Below are 19,714 nucleotides of genomic sequence, written 5' to 3'. Positions count from 1 at the left end.
AGTACAGGTGCATCAAAGCTGGGACCGAGAGACTAAAAAACAGTTTCTATTACAAGGTCATCAGACTGTTAAACAGCCATCACTAACATTGAGTGGCTGCTGCCTACATACTGACTCAAATCTCTAGCCACTTTATTCATAAAAAATGGATGTAATAAATGTATCACTAGTCACTTTATATAATGTTTACATACCCTACATTACTCATCTCATATGTATACATGTATACTGTGTACCATCTATTGCATCTTGCCTATGACGCTTGACCATCGTTCATCCATATATTCATATGTACTGTGGCAGACCAGGGGGTTTGGTCAAGACGTTTACACAGATCAGACACGGACAGAGTAGGATTAGCTCGGCTTCAAGGGTGTTTATTAAATAACACATCAAAAGAAAAGGATAGGTCTCCCCCATGAGACCCTCTACGGGATACGGTCTTCTGGGATACGGTCTTCTGGGCTCCGGGTCTTGCTGTATCCTGTTTGGCACGCAAACTCAAACATCTTAGCTTGGGCACCGTCTCAAACTACACGGAAGTCACCTTACTTCGCCCAGTCCTCTCCTGTGTGCTGCCCTTCTGGCAGCTTTATGGGGCTTGTACAGCTGGTGAGCAATCAGTTCTTGATTACTCACCAACTCCCCAATCAGTCCCAATTAGTCCTGGGCGGAGAGCCTGTCGAGACCTGGCACGTCCAGCAGATGGAGCCATCGCCTCGTGATGCATACTCCGTCTGTCACCAGGCCTCAACGAGTCTCCCCCTGGTGGCTGACCTGCTGTACGCCACAGTACACATTCTTATTCATTCCTTTGCTCTTGTGTGTATAAGTTAGTTGTTGTGAAATAATTTGATTACTTGTTAGATATTACTGCACGGTCAGAACTAGAAGCACAAGCATTTCTCTACACTCACATTATCTGCTAACCATGTGTATGTGACCAATAACATTTGATTTGATTTAAGTATAGCATTTAGTGAGAGGATTAATGCTTTAATAGTTTTAGCCCTTCAAACGAATATGCATTATATAAATAGGCACATTTAAATGAGTCTGGCTTAGCATTCCAAATAAAGTGAAATATTTTTTGCTCGTATGACTTAAAAAATGTCTAGTGTATACGTTTGGAGTAGGCAGTGCCATTAGTAAGTTATTAAAATATGATAGGACCAAAGAGTTAATCAATGTAATTTGTCCATAAATAGACACATTTTACATCTCCGTGGTTGCAGAATCGTATACATTTTTGCAAACTTTCTTTTGAAATTGGTTGTGTTAAGTTATGAATACTAAATATGTCTACTTCACCATCTGCCCATTTTATTGGTAACCTACAAGGTATTGTAAACATTGTGTCTTTGAAAGTTCTAATTCTTAATATGATACGCTTGTCATAATTAGGTTTTAGTCCAGAGAATGCTAAAATAGTGATCAGGATCTTCTTTGAGACTGTGCAGGGATCCAGATTGTGGACTTTGTTTTTATCCCCTGGATTTCTAACACCTTGATGTTCTTGTTTGATCTAATTTTAATAGCTTGGACTTCGAGGGCCATAATAAATAAATACGGAGACAACGGACAGCCTAGTTTTACTCCTCTTAAAAGCTCAATACTTTCTGAGAAATAACCATTATTTACTATTTTACACCTGTGGTTGCTGTACATAACTTTAACCCATTGTATAAGAGATCAAAATTAAAGTAGTCCAGGAATTGATGTATAAATTCTAGCCGTACTTTATCAAACGCCTTTTCCAATCAATTGTTTCAAGTAATTGTTGTATATTATCTCCAATATATCATCCATGTAAAAAACCTGTCTGATCAGGATGAACAATGTCTGGTGAAACCAGTATTCACAATGATTTTCACATCACAACATTGATTGAGAAGTAATGAAATCAGACCTTTTTATTGAGTACCTGAACATCTACAATTTTTATAGTAATTAAAACATGCTGGTTTTGCTGGAAATGCTGGAAATGGTTCTTTAAGTACATTAAAAAAAAGGTCTGATACTGGTATTGGTGGCATGTGGATTACTGTATTGGTTTTGCTCTGTTCGCTGTGGCACTGGTTTTCTGGGTCATATTCAGTAGTGCATACTGTAACAAAACATTAAGAAATTAGCATTTCTTATTGGACAAGTAAGTTCCAGTAGTCCCTGCCTGTTTGTTTTCCTCCACTTGCAGAATCCATTATCATGCATTATCATAGACTGTGAAGACAGAGCATATTTTGACGTTTGAAGCCAAATGAAGAACATCTATGACACCTCCGCTACACAGTGCGTTCAAAAATAATTCAGATCCTTTGACTTTATCAACATTTTGTTACATTACAGCCTTATTCTAAAATTGATCAAATAAAAATGTGTTTCCTGATCAATCTACACACAATAACCCATAATGACAAAGCGAAAAGTTTTAGACATTTTTGAAAATGTAATACAAATTTAAAATAGAATTACCTTATTTAAATAAGTATTCAGACCCTTTGCTATGAGACTCGAAATTTAGCACAGGTGCATCCTGTTTCAATTGATCACCCTTAAAATGTTTCTACAACTTGATTGGAGTCAACCTGTGGTAAATTGAATTGATTGGACATTATTTGGTCAAGGCACACAACTGTCTATATAAGGTCCCACTGTTGACAGTGCATGTCAGAGTGAAAACCAAGCCATGAGGTCCAAGATATTTTCCGTAGCGCTCCGAGATAGGATTGTGTCGAAGCACAGATCTGGAGAAGGGTACTAAAATATGTCTGCAGCATTGAAGATCCCTAAGAACACAGTGGCCTCCATCATTCTTAAATGGAAGAACTTTGGAACCACCAAGATTCTTCCTAGAGCTGGCCACCCGGCCAAACTGAGAAATCGGGGGAGAAGAGCCTTGGTCATGGCGGTGGCCAAGAACCCAAAGGTCACAATGAAAGAGCTCCAGAGTTCCTCTGTGGAGATTAAATCATCTTCCAGAAGGACAACCATCTCTGCAGCACTCCACCAATCAGGCCTTTATGGAAGAGTGAGCAAGACAGAAGTCACTCCTCGGTAAAAGGCACATGACAGCCCACATGGAGTGTGCCAAAAGGCACCTAAAGGACTCTCAGACCATGAAAAACAAGATTCTCTGGTCTGATGAAACTCTTTGGCCTGAGTGCCAAACATCAGGTCTGGAGGAAACGTGGTGCCATCTCTACGGTGAAGCATGGTGGTGGCAGCATCATTCTGTGGGGATGTTTTTCAGCGGCAGAGACTGGGAGACTAGTCAGGATCGAGGGTAAGATGAACAGAGCAAAGTATTGAGAGATCCTTGATGAAAACCTGCTCCAGAGCGCTCAGGACCTGACTAGGGCGAGTGGATTCGGGACAAACCCCGGAATGTCCTTGAGTAGTCCAGCCAGATCTAACATTGTTACGGTTTTCTTCCGTCGAAAGAGAGTCAGACCAAAATGCAGCGTGGTTAATTCATTACATGTTTAATGAAGACAAAACACGATTAATACAAAACAACAAACGGAACGTGAAAAGCTATACAGCCTATCTGGTGACTACAAACACAGAGACAGGAACAATCACCCACAAAATACTCAAAGAATATGGCTGCCTAAATATGGTTCCCAATCAGAGACAACGATTGAGAACCGCCTCAGGCAGCCATAGACTATGCTAGACACCCCACAAAACCCCAAGACAAAAACGCACCACAAAAACCCATGTCACACCCTGGCCTGACCAAATAAATGAAGACAAACATACTATACTTCGACCAGGGCGTGACAAACATCTCTGGAGAGACCTGAAAATAGCTGTGCAGCGACTCTCCCCATCTTACCTGACAGAGCATGAGAGGATCTGCAGAGAAGAATGGGAGAAGCTCCCCAAATACAGGTGTTCCAAGCTTGTAGCTTCATACCCAAGAAGACTCAAACGCTGCCAAAGGTGCTTCAAAGTACTGAGTAAAAGGTCTGAATACTTATGTAAATGTGATATTTCCAGGGGTTTTTAATAAATAATCATTATGGGGTATTGTCTTTAGATTGATAAGGAAAAAACGATTTCATCCATTTTAGAATAAGGCTGTAATGTAACAAAATGTGGAAAACGTAAAGGGGAATGCACTGTATATTTATAGGCCTCATAGACATCGGAGTTTTTGCAAATAAATTGACACGACATAAGGATAGCATATAGGCTGTTTGACTGACAGTTTGTTATATCCTCTTTCCAAGGTGTCATTTAAAAGAACTACGGTGCGGAGATGACAGAAACAGTCAAAAGAAAGGTTCCGAGTCAAGACAGCACGCCTTTTTACCGTACAAGGACATCATTTGCAATTAATTGAGAGAAAATTATTTTTAGGGGCAAATAGTGGCAAGTCCTATTCAGTTGATCTCTAAACACTAAACCCAAGGCCAAAGTCCTATTCAGTTGATCTCTAAACACTAAACCCAAGGCCAAAGTCCTATTCAGTTGATCTCTAAACACTAAACCCAAGGCCAAAGTCCTATTCAGTTGATCTCTAAACACTAAACCCAAGGCCAAAGTCCTATTCAGGCTGCCAGCAGAATTTCTGTATTTCGATAGAGCCCTGTTTGGATTGCTTAGCTGATAAAATATCTCAAGCTCAACCCAACGTCTACGACTTTCTCGTGGACACACAGAGTGCAATGATAAATATGTGATGTCATCCGCATGTGTACTCATGTTTGAGGTTCTTTGTCTACAATCCTCCTGCCCACAATGCCTTTGGGGGTTTTTACAGTTTCCCACAATGGGCATCTTAAGAACAAAGAAACCGGGCATATTTATAGTTTGACTCCATAACGACTTTCCTTTTGAAAGCACACTACGCCCGCTAATTTAAAGTGAGTTTATTGCCTTAGAGCACAATGTCATTGATATGCTGATTAGGACATTTGCACTTGAAAGTTGGAATTTTGGTACAGAGTTTTTTTTTCTACATTGATGCTTCATCAATCAATGACTGAGTGATCAAGCTTCTCTTCGCCTCCACTGTTTCTCTTGTCTTTTGGAGTCTGGATCTCTCATCGCCCCAAAGAGGGCCCATTGTCCAAAGCACTGCATAACTTTAAAGTTCCCTTCTTCTCTCCTCTCTTTGTCTGCCCTCATTCTGTCTTTCTGTCCTTTCCTCTCTACCGACTCTCTGCCCACTCTCTGCCCACTCTCTGCCCACTCTCTGCCCACTCTCTGCCCTCTCTCTGCCCTCTCTATCCACTCTCTATCCACTCACTACCCCCTCTCTGCCCTCTACCCACTCCCTGCCCTCTCACTACCCCCTCTCTGCCCTCTCTACCCACTCCCTGCCCTCTCACTACCCCATCTCTGCCCTCTCTCTACTCACTCTCTGTCCATCTCTGCTCTTCTCTTCCTTCCTCCCTTCTGTCCATTCTCTCTCAGCTTTACTGTGGCTGAAAACGTACTTGATGTCGTCTCTGAAATGTTAATTTCACATTTGACATAATAAGATCACATTCGGCTCCTCATCCGCATACCATTACGCCCCTTCGTCTGGTCTCATCACAACTGGGTGGACACCTTGGTCGCGAACCTGTCACACAATGTCAAATCACGTCAATGCCACGTCGGTTCCGGGTGTAACGGATAGGATCATTTTTACCTCTGACTGAAGTGCTGTGGAGTAGATTGGGGGGTGGGGACTGTAGTGGGGTTGGGAGAAGAGTGCCGGGCCTGTCGGCTTCACTGCACCTGATCGTGTAATTTATGCAAGAGTCAAATACCTTTACCTCATTTCACACGCTTTTGCCTCTACGTTCGTTCGCCGATGGGTTGCTTGTTGGAAATCGCAGTCTTAATGGAAACGCTCAGCCTCAATTATCATGCACAATTGATTCAATCAGGGGAAAATATTACATTGAAAATGAAATAATGCGTACTCTCCTGACAGTGTACAGCTCCATAATGTAATTATCTCCAAGTCACAGTGTCCTGAGGTTCGGGCCAAGTCGGGTGAATAGGCCATTATTACAACTCTACTGTTTTGCTAGATATGCAGACAGTATCAAATCAAAAATAAAGGTTGACATAACTACTAGGAAGGCTATTCATGCAGGTTGACGTTTATTGTCATGAGTCATGGCCTGGAAGCATAACAGAGCCATTTCCCCTTTTGATATATTGTAAAAATGAGCTTAGGGTTAGGGTTAGGCATTAATGATTAAGTGATTAAGGTTAGGGACAAAGCTGTGGTTGTGCCAGCTAGTGACCACTCTACAGAGCTGCCACCAAAACAAGACGATGACGATGATGTTAAACACTAACCTGCAATATTCTTAGGCCTACATAATGTAGAAAATCAAATATCATTGAGCTTTTGTATTTTCATTTTCATTTTGGCCTAGTATAGCAGTGTACAATTGGTATTTCCTGTTTTAGGCCTGTGGGGGAAAAAAATAAATGCTCACAAGTCTCTACCAAGACGATCAATTCGTCAAGCGGGAAGGAACGATATCCTTGGAACTTCCATTCCCTCCAAATCCCCTCAATGAGTTGATTACAAAACACATTTGACTCATGTTTAATTGCTTTCCCTCCCTTCATCCGTTCCTTCCTTTTTGTGAGTGGGGCTGGGACACCCATCGGTGTGATACGGCTATGGGTGTATGGCGAATGGCATGGTGAAGGTCTCCCACCGACTGAGCCGGCGCTGCCTGCGAGACACAGAGTTTCCATTGAAGTCGGCATGGCTCAGATCCAGCGTGGGAATATATCAAAGGAGGCCTGGCGCGCTCGCTCTGCAGCAGGGGAGGAGAGATATAGAACCGCAGCGACCCAACTGGGCCGTACAACCAGAGTGCAGTGAAAAAAAGGTGTGCATCCCAAATGGAAACATATTCCCTTTGTAGTTCAATACTTTTGACCAGGGCCTATAGGAGAACATATAGGTCAAAGGGTGCCATTTGGGACGTATCCTACGTCTGCAGGAGGAAGTTACCAGCTCTTTTTCTTTTTTTCTTGCCTGATGGTTGAGGTTTTCATGACGTGGCCAGTCAGTTAACAAAGGGTCTGATTCCGCTTCAGGTTCTGGGCTTTTTGGCTAAGGTGCCAAGTTAAGCAAATCACTTTTGGTCAGGCTGATATGCTCAGTCTGCTCAGACAGCTAGGGCAGTGTGGAAGGTTAACTCAAAGCGATCATCAATCTGTTATTTCTCCTGTATAGGGTAGGTGCTCCGCTGTGGGGACCTGGTGCGTCATCCACCAACCGCATCATCCTGCATTATGGGAAAGAATGGAGCTCCTCAGAAAGTGAGGGCATTATCATTCTTTAAGTGAACAATTCACGTGTCATGCCCAATTCATCATTACCTTGGCACTGGGTTGCCAAGTGCCTCGGCGGTGCATGCAACGATTCATCAAAACCATGAAGTATCCTTTTTAAGCTGAAAGCAGGTGGTGTATAGATGGGGGGGTCGTTTTTTTAGATACCACATCGTTGGACACTGTCCTTGTTGGGACCGATGTATTTGATTGTTTTGTTCGCCAACCCCCATGGGATTCAATATAAATCCACAGTGGGTTTTAATACAGGGTCAACGACTTTGGTTCTTCAACGTGATTGTCGACTAGAATTGATTCGGCCATGGGGTATTGGCCCATATAGCCAAGGCTAACCTACTGTCGGGCTGCTAGCGAGAGGCTACGATTAAACCGCGTTCAAAGGGCCCACCGTTGATCAGGTCATTTGATTTTAATTGTAGGTAATTTGAGGTAACAGCTCTTGCACTCTCTGTTAGTCCCCCTGACAATGGTTAGAGCCTACAGTGGGGGTAATACTAATGTCGTATGGCATAACAGTTTAACAAAAGGTTAAGAGGAAATCATTATAATCTAAGAATCATAACAATTAGGGGCGGCAGGCAGCCTAGTGGTTAGAGCGTTGGACTAGTAACTGAAAGGTTGCAAGATCAAATCCCCGAGCTGACAAGGTAAAAATCTGTCGTTCTGCCGCTGAACAAGGCAGTTAACCCACTATTCCTAGGCTGTCATTGAAAAATAAGAATTTGTTCTTAACTGACTTGCCTAGTTAAAATAAAAAATGTAAATAATGGCTATTTAAATATACACGGAGTGTACAAAAGATTAAGAACCTCTTCCTAATATTGAGTTGCACCCCCTTTTGCCCTCAGAACAGCCTTAATTCGTCGGGGCATGGACTCTACAAGGTGTCGAAAGCGATCCATAGTTATGCTGGCCCGTGTTGACTCCTTGCTTCCCCACAGTTGTGTCCAGTTGGCTGGATGTCCATTGGGTGGTAGTGACGATGAAGTCCGTCACTGGCCGCAGGCACACATATCGCCTCCTCCCTGCTCCGTTATCAGCTACGTTAGCAATGTGGGTCGACACACAAGTTAACTTCGCTATCTTAGTACACACATTACACTCTTCATTCTTACCTTCCCCTCAGTAACAGTTAGTTATGTTATGAACAACATATAGACAAGCGTTCGATGCACTTATCAATGTTATGGATGATTCGTTTGTTTCTGTTGCTCTGGCTACGTCTCTGTAGCTTCCGGGTCGCTGGGATAAGCACCAGAGCTATGGCAATCGGGCTGGCTTTGTAGTGCCTGTCCCGAATGGCTCATTTATGTGAATGGGCATATTGGAAGACACCATGTCAGTAGTGATGGCATTTTGTAATTGTGTTATACTGTGTTTTATTGTATCATGACAAGCGGATTTCAAAAAGGTGCAATGTACAAAATGCATGACATGTATATCTGAGTGAAAAATTCAGGCTTGGCTGTTGGTAATTGCTTAATTAATTAAGGAGATTGGTATGTTCTGATGGGAGGGGCTTCCCCTAGAAAAGGATCCTCTCTTTCAGTTCAGAGGAGGGACGGACCATTTTCACTGAGCTGTTGATGGGGCGGCATTGTTATTTTTATTAGTATTATTTTTTAAGCTATTCTATAATGTATACTTTTTGGCGGGAGTATTGTTTTTCTTCCCGGAATCACTATGTAAATAAACACCCTTGCACAGAAGTACTTTTGCAACTCTGCCATCGTTTTATTTACGTTAGGTTAGGTTCTTCAGTTTAGCCTTCTGGCCTACTCTACGCGACAGCGACGGACCAATCTTGATACGCACGGGGAAACTGTTGAGCATGAAAAACCCAGAAGTATTGAAGCCCTTGAATCCGTTGCGCCTGGCACCTCCTACCATACCCAGTTCAAAGACACTTAAATATGTTTAGAATTTTACACGTACACAATCCATGAAAATCCTTCTTTAAACCCGTCTCTGCCCCTTCATCTACATTGATTGAAGTGGATTTAACAGGTGACATCAGTACGGGATCATAGCTTTCGATTGGATTCACCTGGTCAGTCTATGTCATGGAATGTTTTGCACACTCACAGTGTATGTATGGGTAGTCATACTATATTGTACGAACAGCAACTGAAGTTGACATGACAAGTTAATTGATGCACTAATAATACAGACTAGTAACTGAGACTAGTAACTGAACAACAGAACTGCGCTGGTGCCAGGGCCTCACTTCCCTTTGACTACTTTGACAGTAATATACTATATACAATCAAAATCCTAATTGTAATTGCCTGCGGAATGAAATATTCCTTATAGTATAATCCCCTTCTTAATTAGGCCAAAAGCGTCAGGTATTACCCACGTAACTCACTCTCTTCTCTCTCTTGCTACTGCTCATTAGCTAGACGAGATACTCACTAAGTCATGCAGGAGAACTTTTATATAGGTCAGCATCATGGGCCAATCTTACTGATACTTCTTCTACAGTGGCCCAGAGGGGGGAAATTATGTTTTGGTGAGTCAGATTCTTCCTAAGCCATGTCATAAACATGACATTTACCTCTAACGTGCATAGTACAGACAACACAACAATGTCAGACATTAAAGACCACAATGTACTTAAAAACATATATGTCATACGGTCCTAAGGCCATAACAACAAAAACCACCAAGGACCATAACAGAAAGGACCATAACAGAAAGGACCATAACAGAAAGGACCATAACAGCAAAGACAACAAAGGACCATAACAGCAAAGACAACAAAGGACCATAACAGCAAAGACTACAAAGGACCACAACGGGAAAGACTACAAAAGGACCACAACGGGAAAGACTACAAAAGGACCACAACGGGAAAGACTACAAAGGACCATAACAGAAAGGACCATAAACAAAGGACAAAAGACAACAAAGGACCATAACAGCAAAGACAACAAAGGACCATAACAGCAAAGACTACAAAGGACCACAACAAAAGGACCACAACAGACTAAAAAGGACCACAACGGGAAAGACTACAAAGGACCATAACAGAAAGGACCATAACAGAAAGGACCATAACAGAAAGGACCATAACAGCAAAGACTACAAAGGACCATAACAGCAAAGACAACAAAACAGGAAAGACCATAACAGAAAGGACCATAACAGAAAGGACCATAACAAAAGCAAAGAAAGACTAAAAGAACAAACAGGAAAGACTACAAAGGACCATAACAGAAAGGACCATAACAGAAAGGACCATAACAGAAAGACTAACAAAAGGACCATAACAGCAAAGACTACAAAGGACCAAAACAGGAAAGACTACAAACAGGACTACAAAGGCCCATAACAGGAAAGACTACAATGAACCATAACAGGAAAGACTACAAAGGACCATAACAGCAAAGACTACAAAGGACCATAACAGCAAAGACTACAAAGGACCATAACAGCAAAGACTACAAAGGACCATAACAGGAAAGAAAGGACTAACAGGAAAGACTACAAAGGACCATAACAGGAAAGACTACAAAGGACCATAACAGGAAAGACTACAAAGGAACCATAACAGGAAAGACTACAAAGAACCATAACAGGAAAGACTACAAAGGACCATAACAGGAAAGACTACAAAGGACCACAATGGGAAAGACTACAAAAGGACCGCAACGGGAAAGACTACAAAGAACCACAACAGGAAAGACTACAAAGGACCATAACAGAAAGGACCATAACAGAAAGGACCATAACAGCAAAGACTACAAAGGACCAAAACAGGAAAGACTACAAAGGACCAAAACAGGAAAGACTACAAAGGACCATAACAGGAAAGACTACAATGAACCATAACAGGAAAGACTACAATGAACCATAACAGCAAAGACTACAAAGGACCATAACAGCAAAGACTACAAAGGACCATAACAGCAAAGACTACAAAGGACCATAACAGGAAAGACTACAAAGGACCATAACAGGAAAGACTACAAAGGACCATAACAGGAAAGACTACAAAGAACCATAACAGGAAAGACTACAAAGGACCATAACAGGAAAGACTACAAAGGACCAAAAACCACAAAGACTACAAAGGACCATAACAGGAAAGACTACAAAGGACCATAACAGGAAAGACTACAAAGGACCATAACAGGAAAGACTACAAAGGACCATAACAGGAAAGACTACAAAGGACCAAAAACCACAAAGACTACAAAGGACCATAACAGGAAAGACTACAAAGGACCATAACAGCAAAGACTACAAAGGACCATAACAGCAAAGACTACAAAGGACCATAACAGGAAAGACTACAAAAGGACCACAACGGGAAAGACTACAAAAGGACCACAATGGGAAAGACTACAAAAGGACCACAATGGGAAAGACTACAAAAGGACCACAATGGGAAAGACTACAAAAGGACCACAACGGGAAAGACTACAAAGGACCACAACGGGAAAGACTACAAAGAACCACAACAGGAAAGACTACAAAGGACCATAACGGGAAAGACTACAAAGGACCATAACAGGAAAGACTACAAAGGACCAAAACAGGAAAGACGATAACACCAAAGACCACAACAACAAAGATCACAGAACCAGGACTCTTTTACATTAACACAGGCTTCTTTTAGAGCATTGTCTGATTGTTCTTGTACTGTACAGACAGAGGAGTCTGGAGGTCAACCGCAGAGTGGGGAAAATGGGCACGTTTCATCTGTCCGGAACGCTATAATGCATTACTCCCTCTCCTTTCTCTCTCTCATTCTCTTTTCCTCGCTCTCTAGGCCTGTTTGTGAGTCTCTAACCATGCTGTACCTCTCTTCACTGTTTCCAGTCTTTCTTGCCCTCTCTGTCTTTCGCCATCAACCTGCCTCTCGCTCTCTTTCTTTCTTGTCGTCGTAGACATCTCCCTTTCCCTGTCTGAGCGTGTATGTATTATACATTAGAGCACGGCTGAGGTATAAGTTGAGTCAATAGTGCTACTGTTGGTTTATCCACTATCAGCCATGCTCTATCTTGCCTGGTCTGCAGAAAAGAGCCCCAACAAAACTATCCCAATCAGTGTAATGGCTAAGTCAAAACAATAATAATCTCTTCGTATCCGCTTTCACTAACGGAGTGTTAAACGAATTGACCCATCCTATTCAGGGAGATAGACAGAAAGATCTTTGTCATGTCGAGTTTAATCTCAGCCACGTACGCCTCACCTAACATAATCATAGCTCACATTTCTATAGTTGGCACTCCCTGCTTCACACAAAAGCACCTATGGAAGAGGAAAGACCAACGCGGAGGTCGTTTCAGAGAAAGACCTAAAAAGGATGTTTCCGAGAAGGTACAGGATGTGACCTCAGAGGTGCTGTGTAAACGGTAGCAGGGGAGGTGGGGTGGGCACTTTGTCGTTAAAATAGCTCGATGGTGGCGGCTCGGAACGAAACTCATTAAGATAATGTTGCCCAACTTCCGTAACTGAAATGTCAATAACGGTTTTAATTAACTCTGCTTCCTAAAATGGCACCGGACCAAAAGGGGCTTTGTGTAGAATCCCAAAGTTTTGCGCGTCAGCCAAGCATGTCAGGTTGCCTTAGATAAAAAATAAACACAGTTCGCCCTCCTCTCCTGTCAGAGCCCCTTCCCCATTGTTGGTGACTATAAGCTTACATTTTTACACAACTTCCATTGCCGTGCTGCTGTCCTAATATGGACACCGAACACACATATTACTTTTACACAGGCATCCACAGGTTAAGTAACTTGGAACGGGGAGTTCAAAGGAAGTGCTCCAGTGAGGTCTTGAACCCAACACTTATCTGGGCCACCGAGGCTTTGCGTTATCCACAGCCCATGCATCTCCAAAGATCCTATTCATTAATGATAGTGCTATACTGAGTGACCTGGAGGGTAGGTAGGTGGCAACAGCACATCGCTTCAACCTGACCGACTCACAGACACAAGCTGCTGAAAATAGCTGAGAGGTTTGTGTGGGGAAAAGAGTGAGCCTTAGTTAAATCTCTTAACTGTTTGAAAGCCGACACTGACTGTGTTTTTATGAAGTGGTTTTTATTTGGCTTTTCGGTAGACACTGTTTTGACCAAGTGCAGCTTAAAATAGTCTGAAATCATGTGTATATATAGTCACCTCCAGAAGTATTGGCACCCTTGATAAAGAATGGCAAAAAAGACAGTGTTGATGCATTTAAAAAAATATATATTTGTTTCCCCTTTATTTAACTCGGCAAGTCAGTTAAGAACAAATTCTTATTTGCAATGCCGGCCTACACCGGTCAAACTCGGACGATGCTGGGCCAATTGTGCGCTGCCTGTACAGCCTGTAATCAAACCAGGGACTGTGGTGACACTTTTTGCTTACTGAGATGCAGTGCCTTAGACCTCTGCGTCACCCAGGAGCCCATTTATAAGAATGCTGTAAGTACAGAAAATATTCAACTGTGTTGAGTTCGTGACAGCAACTATTTGAGCTTATTACACTATTGTAGATACGGTGTCTTGGAATTACCATGATCTATGAGGAAGAATCCCTTACCTTCTAACTACTCTGGTGTGGCGTCTGAGCATCAGAGAGTAAAACGTATGTACATATTACATGTGCGTGTTCGTGAGAGTCTCAGCTTTTCATAGATGGCCGATAATAGTTCGTATGTAGCTCAAACCATTCAAACTCCACAGACGTTTTTATGAGAAGAACTGCCTCCCTTCGGGATCCGCCCTCGTCTCGCAAACAACTCTCTAACTCAGCCCGTTAATCACAGACTAATGGTTGGTATCAGTGGATGTAGAAGAAACAGACAACTCTAATGGTACAACCTAAAAGTCTCACTCTTAAATGTCCCAAACTCACTGGCGTGACAGTGGGAAGTTAACAAGGGCCCCAGGACTTGTGGAACCAAAACAGCCTCATAACATCAAAGATCCATCACCATATTTTACAGTAGGCACAATGCCTTCGGAAAGTATTCAGTTCCTTCGACATTTTCCACACTTTATTATGTTACAGCCTTATTCTAAAATGGATCAAATATATAGAAATACTAAGACATCTACATGCAATACCCCATAGTGACTAAGCGAAAACAGTTGCAAAAACAGTTACAAATTAAAAAATGTATTACAAATTAAAAACAGAAATACCTTATTTACATTAGCATTCAGACCCTTTGCTATGAAACTGAAAGCTGTAGCTCAGATGTTTCCTGTTTCCTTTGATCATCCTTGAGATGTTTCTTCAACTTGAGTGGACTCCACTTGTGGTAAATTCAATTGATTGGACATGATTTGGAAAGGCACACACCGGTCTATATAAAGTCCACAGTTGACAGTGCATGTCAGAGCAAAGACCAAGCAATGAGGTCGAAGGAATTGTCCGTAGAGCTCTGAGACAGGATTGTGTCAAGGCACAGATCTGGGGAAGGGTACCAAAAAATGTCTGCAGCATTCAAGGTTCCCAAGAACACAGTGGCCTCCATCATTCTTAAATGTGACCTGTTTCAGGACACTAGGAGTCATACTACTTCACAGGAGAGCCATTTGAACTTAAACTTTTCTTAAAAAATCAAAATGTGTTTTTTTAGCAGAAATGCCTTCTGGAACATGTGAACTGTCATGTACCTTAATGACAAACTTGTATGCCATCTGTAAATACGAATACAATTTCAAAATTACGAGCCTAGTTGGTTTAGCCACAGACAAACTGAGCTACCTTCCCGCTAGCCATGATTGGCTGAGATGAGTGGGCTGGACATGCTGAGAGATCAGTGTGGATTGGTCTGCCATATAGCACGCTTCTGTCTATTTGGGCTGGTCAGTATGTTTAGATAAACCTGTCTAACACATTTTTTTTTGTAAATGTATCATGTAGTAAAACTGCATAAACCTAATGTCAAGTTAAAGTGTACTGTTAGCTAGCTGACATTAGCTGGCTGGCTTGCTAGCTAACATTACGTGTATGCTCTCCACTTTCTGGAGGACCGAGTTTTAAAAATCAGTGGAATTCGAGTATAATAGCTAAGGAGATGGAGAAAACACCTGTGTCCAGATTACATCTTCAAACTAAGGGCAACCATGGCATCTGACAGGAGACGCCTGCATCCATGATGTATATGGGTAAGAAAGCCTAGCTAGCTACATTTTCCAATATTACACATTTAAATTTTGACAGAAATTGGTTTCCTTTCAAATTAAAAAGTGTACTGTTAGCTAGCTGGTGTCTGAGTCCAGCCAGAGCCTGGACTTGAAGCCGATCGAACATCTCTAGAGAGACCCCATCCAACCTGACAGAGCTTGAGAGAATGCAGAGAAGAATTTGAGAAACTCCCCACATAAAGGTGTGCCAAGCTTGACGCATCATACCCAAGAAGACTCAATGCTGTGGTCGCTGCCAAAGGTGCTTCAACAAAGTACTGAGTAAAAGGCCTGAATACATATGTAAATGTGATATTTCAACATAATACATTTGCAAAAAAAAATCTAAACACCTGTTTTTGCTTTGTCATTATGGGATATTGTGTGTAGATTGATGAGGGAGGAAAAAAACAATTGAATTCATCCATTTCAGAATAAAGCTCAAGGGGCCTGAATACTTTCCGAAGGCACTGTATGCAGTTATTTCTGCATACGCATCCTTCTTCTGAGGTATAACCCACCACTGGTGTGCGTGGCCAAAGAGCAACACTTTGTCTCATCTGACCACAGCACCCAGTTTCATTGCAAAGTGTCGATGGCATTTAGCAACTCCAGGCATTTACATTTGTTGGCTAGTCTCCTATTGGCATTGAGGTGGCGTCTAATTGTAGACTTGCTGACCCCGAGATTCGGACAAGTTCTGTCATTTCCTTGGACTTTTACTTACCTCCCGAACCATCTACCACACTGTGCGTGGGGACAAGATACACTCGGGTCCTCTACTAGGAACGTTTACCTTGACTGGCCTGCCATAGAGCTCTGACCTCAACCCCATTGAACAGAATGCAGACTGCGAATCAGGCTTAATCGCCCAACATCAGTGTCCAACCTCACTAATGCTCGTGTCTGAATGGAAGCAAGTCCCCGCAGCAATGTTCCAACATCTAGCAAAGGGGGAGGGGACCAAGTCAATATTATTGCCCGTGATTTTGGAATGAGAAGTTCGACGACCAGGTGTCCACATAGTGTAGTGTAGATTTCATTATGTTATTAACCGATTCGAAGCGACGCTGATTGTTTTGATCATCCTGGGGCCTTGATCTGTGTAACGCCAAAAGGTTATTGAACCCTGGGAGGAAGAGGTGGAACCGGCAATTTCCCCATCACTTTCTCCCCTGAATTGAACTTGTAGAGTAAGTAGCCCGCAATTACACTTTGTAAAACCTGCATGCGTGCTATCGTGACATCCTAGGGGGAATAAGCAATAGCATTGGTGGAGAAAACACTGTCACTGATGGAGAGAGCGAACCGGAGAAGAAACAGTTTACGCACAGGGCCGTTGTAACAGATCACTCCAGGTGATCTCATTGGTTTATCCTCGCTCACTTGAACTCCCGGCTAGAGCAGACCAAAGCAGCAGCCAGCGACTGAAGTATAAGGTTGGCGTCTGAAAATCTTAAGGAGAAATCGATAGCTTCTCCCCCCTCCCCCACACACCCGAAAACAGAGGAGAAGCAGTCCCTTAAGAGTGAAGCTCGTTGGTAGGGCAACAGGAAGAAAAACAATGACCTAATGATGTTAGAGGTATGTATTAAAATACATTTATTCACTCCGCACTCAGATAGGACTGAAGGAGAGAGAGAGAGAGAGGCGGTGTTTCACCTGGCCCTAATAGCGTGCTAGCAGAAATACATAACTTTCACTGTCACTCTCCATTTGATCTGACAGGGCATTACGAGCCTCCTGCCCTGTGCTCCGCCTTGCCTTCCCACTGACACAAAAATGGATGACATATTGGGCAAACAGTCCAAAATAGCAGACAAACGAGTCCCTGCGCGTTTCCATTTTTCAGTGCGCCGTCAGGCCCGATCTTTGGGTATTTAAGTTGAAACCAAGTGGAAAATTAACAACGTTTGTGTGTCGTTGGTGTGGCGGAGGAGACTCATATGCCTGGTCCACTAAGTAAGAATAGGTGCTTTTCCAAACTCGGTCCTGGGCCCAACCCTAGGTGCACGTTTTGGTTTGTGCCCTAGCACAAAACATCTGATTTGAAATCAACTCATCACCAAGATTGAATTGTTATTTAAATCAGCTGTGTGGTGCCAGGGCAAAAACCAAAACGTGCACGGTGGGGGTTCTGGGAGTAACGGATTGTAGGGAATAGGGTGACATTTGCGAGAAACCTGTGACCCTCACTGTACCCTCAGGCTATGGGGCTAGGATGGAGTGTTTGCCATGCGTTGGTATGAAGTAATCATCGTGGGATGTCAGCCATTTCTTTTTCTATATTCAGGACAGCTTCTATACAATAGATGTTACTTTCGTTAAACATTTCAAAGTATAAGCAGTTTAGCATATCTAAATAATCTACAGTAGGCTTTCCAGGTATTTTGTTAACCTTCATTTCTTGTCTGAATTCTTCTTAATAAACCTCGCTGCTCGCCTCGTGTTTGCACATGCTGACCGAGGGCCCTGGATGAATATAGAAATACGTGAGCAAACCACGGCAGGAAAAAGAGATGTCACGACCCGGTAAATAGCGTTGTAAAGAAGAGGGGGGAGAGGGCATGACACAAAGAGGGTTAGACGTAGAGAAAAGGCGTCCTGAGCCGTTTGGGAAGGCAGAGAAGGGGAAAGAAATGTTATCCCTGTGAGGCAAAGCGACTTAATGGAACTTCTCTTATCGGCGCCGATGCAGAGTCCCCGCCGCTCCCTCGGTTTCACTTTGATGTGGGACAAGAGAGAGAGAGAGAACAGAGAGAGAGAGGGAGAGAAAGAGAGAGGGGAGGGGGGGGGGCAAAAGAGAGGGGAGAAAGCTCTCTGAAGACTACCTCACACACACACTTTGGTATGCTATACGCCACAATGCATCAGAGCCGCGGCTCCCGATATGGGTTTCCAAATGCGGGTACGTCTGGATGTATTGTTAGTGCCTCCACCCCCTCCCTGTACACTACTATTCAAATAGGGCCATTTCAATATCAAATCAGATTCCATATGCTGCCCCTAGATACTGCCGAAAGCTGTACCGTTGAGAGCTAATACGGCTTAGATTATATTAAAATCACTGAGCAATGTGAGAAAAGAGGTTGCTGGGTTTCTGGTTGTTTTTCTGGAGAGCTGAGGAGCGACTTCTCCAACTCCAGACTGCCATCTGGCAAAGGAAGGCATGAAGTGCACTCAGCCAAAGACAGCATTAATAACCATCGTTTTGAAAGGCTCTATCCGCAATATTCAGGGCTCTGGTCAAAAGTAGTGCCCTAGGATATATTGTAAGGAAATAGGGTGCCCTTTTAGACAGACCTGTTTGTAATAATGCATCAATCATCTGTTCTAAAAGGCACAATCTGCAATTTCTAGGTTCTGGTCAAAAGGAATGTACTAGATTACAGGGAATAAGGCGCTAAAGAAACACTGACACACACATACACACTGGTATCTCTGCTTATAATCAAAATGCATGATAATAACATCAAAAGTAATTATTTAACTAAACCGAGACAGAGTCTCCCGTCTCCATTACTTGTCACATTAACACGTTTTTATATATGACTGGAACAGATTTCCTCAAATTCTGGAGTTTTAGTATTCATAACTACAAATAAATACTTGGGATATAAAACAGGAAGATTCAAATGGCTAAAAGTTACACTAATAGGAGGTCTACAAATGTGCAAGCACTCCTTACCTCATCCTTCATTCTCCTGAACATGTGCCTTCCCCACACCTGTATCCACCTGCATCTAATCAGCAGACCAAATTGGTGGGAGGGCTTTCTATTAAAACCATTAGCCTTGCCCTTGCCTTTCCAAACACACGTGAAACAATTCCACAATAGCATAGACTGAATGGGGTGAAATGCTTAGATAGAATTCAATTATTGTTTGAGCTTGTAACTGGATTAACTAGGCAGGTACCTGGATTCATACATAGAAGCAAACATTTAATATATACAATTATAATATTGGGGGGGGATGTCTCGTGATTGAGAAGTGAAGGATCTCATCCTCACATCTCTAACATGCTAATCACAATCACTTGTCCGGGGTCCTTGGGGGGCTGCCTATCCAACCGCCTGCTCGATAAGTGGCTTGTTTATTAAAGGCAGACAAGGGCCCCAATCGAGGCTTCAGCTCGGCTGTCTTCTCCTTCCCATTTTCCCCTTTTCCAGAGATGTCCAGAGAGACTGGTGCTGAAGAAAGAAACTGTTGCTAGTCTTCCCAGAGGCCCCAAGGTTTGTTTACTCAACAGTGAATAATG

At 42.7% G+C, this 19,714-nt stretch overlaps 1 long non-coding RNA gene across 1 annotated transcript; it reads right to left on the bottom strand.

Moving 5' to 3' along the window:
• Nucleotides 1-361: 361 nt before the first annotated feature.
• LOC118395669 (uncharacterized) lies at nucleotides 362-19,192 on the bottom strand. Its single transcript, XR_008066181.1, has 3 exons — nucleotides 19,143-19,192; nucleotides 2,046-2,107; nucleotides 362-780 (listed from the first exon to the last, which is right to left on the bottom strand). It is a non-coding gene; the product is annotated as an uncharacterized LOC118395669 (long non-coding RNA).
• Between the last annotated feature and the right edge of the window lie 522 nt (nucleotides 19,193-19,714).

Source organism: Oncorhynchus keta, chromosome 16 (assembly GCF_023373465.1).
Source record: "Oncorhynchus keta strain PuntledgeMale-10-30-2019 chromosome 16, Oket_V2, whole genome shotgun sequence".
NCBI classification, from domain to species: domain Eukaryota; kingdom Metazoa; phylum Chordata; class Actinopteri; order Salmoniformes; family Salmonidae; genus Oncorhynchus; species Oncorhynchus keta.
This window is presented reverse-complemented; position numbering and strand designations above follow the sequence as displayed.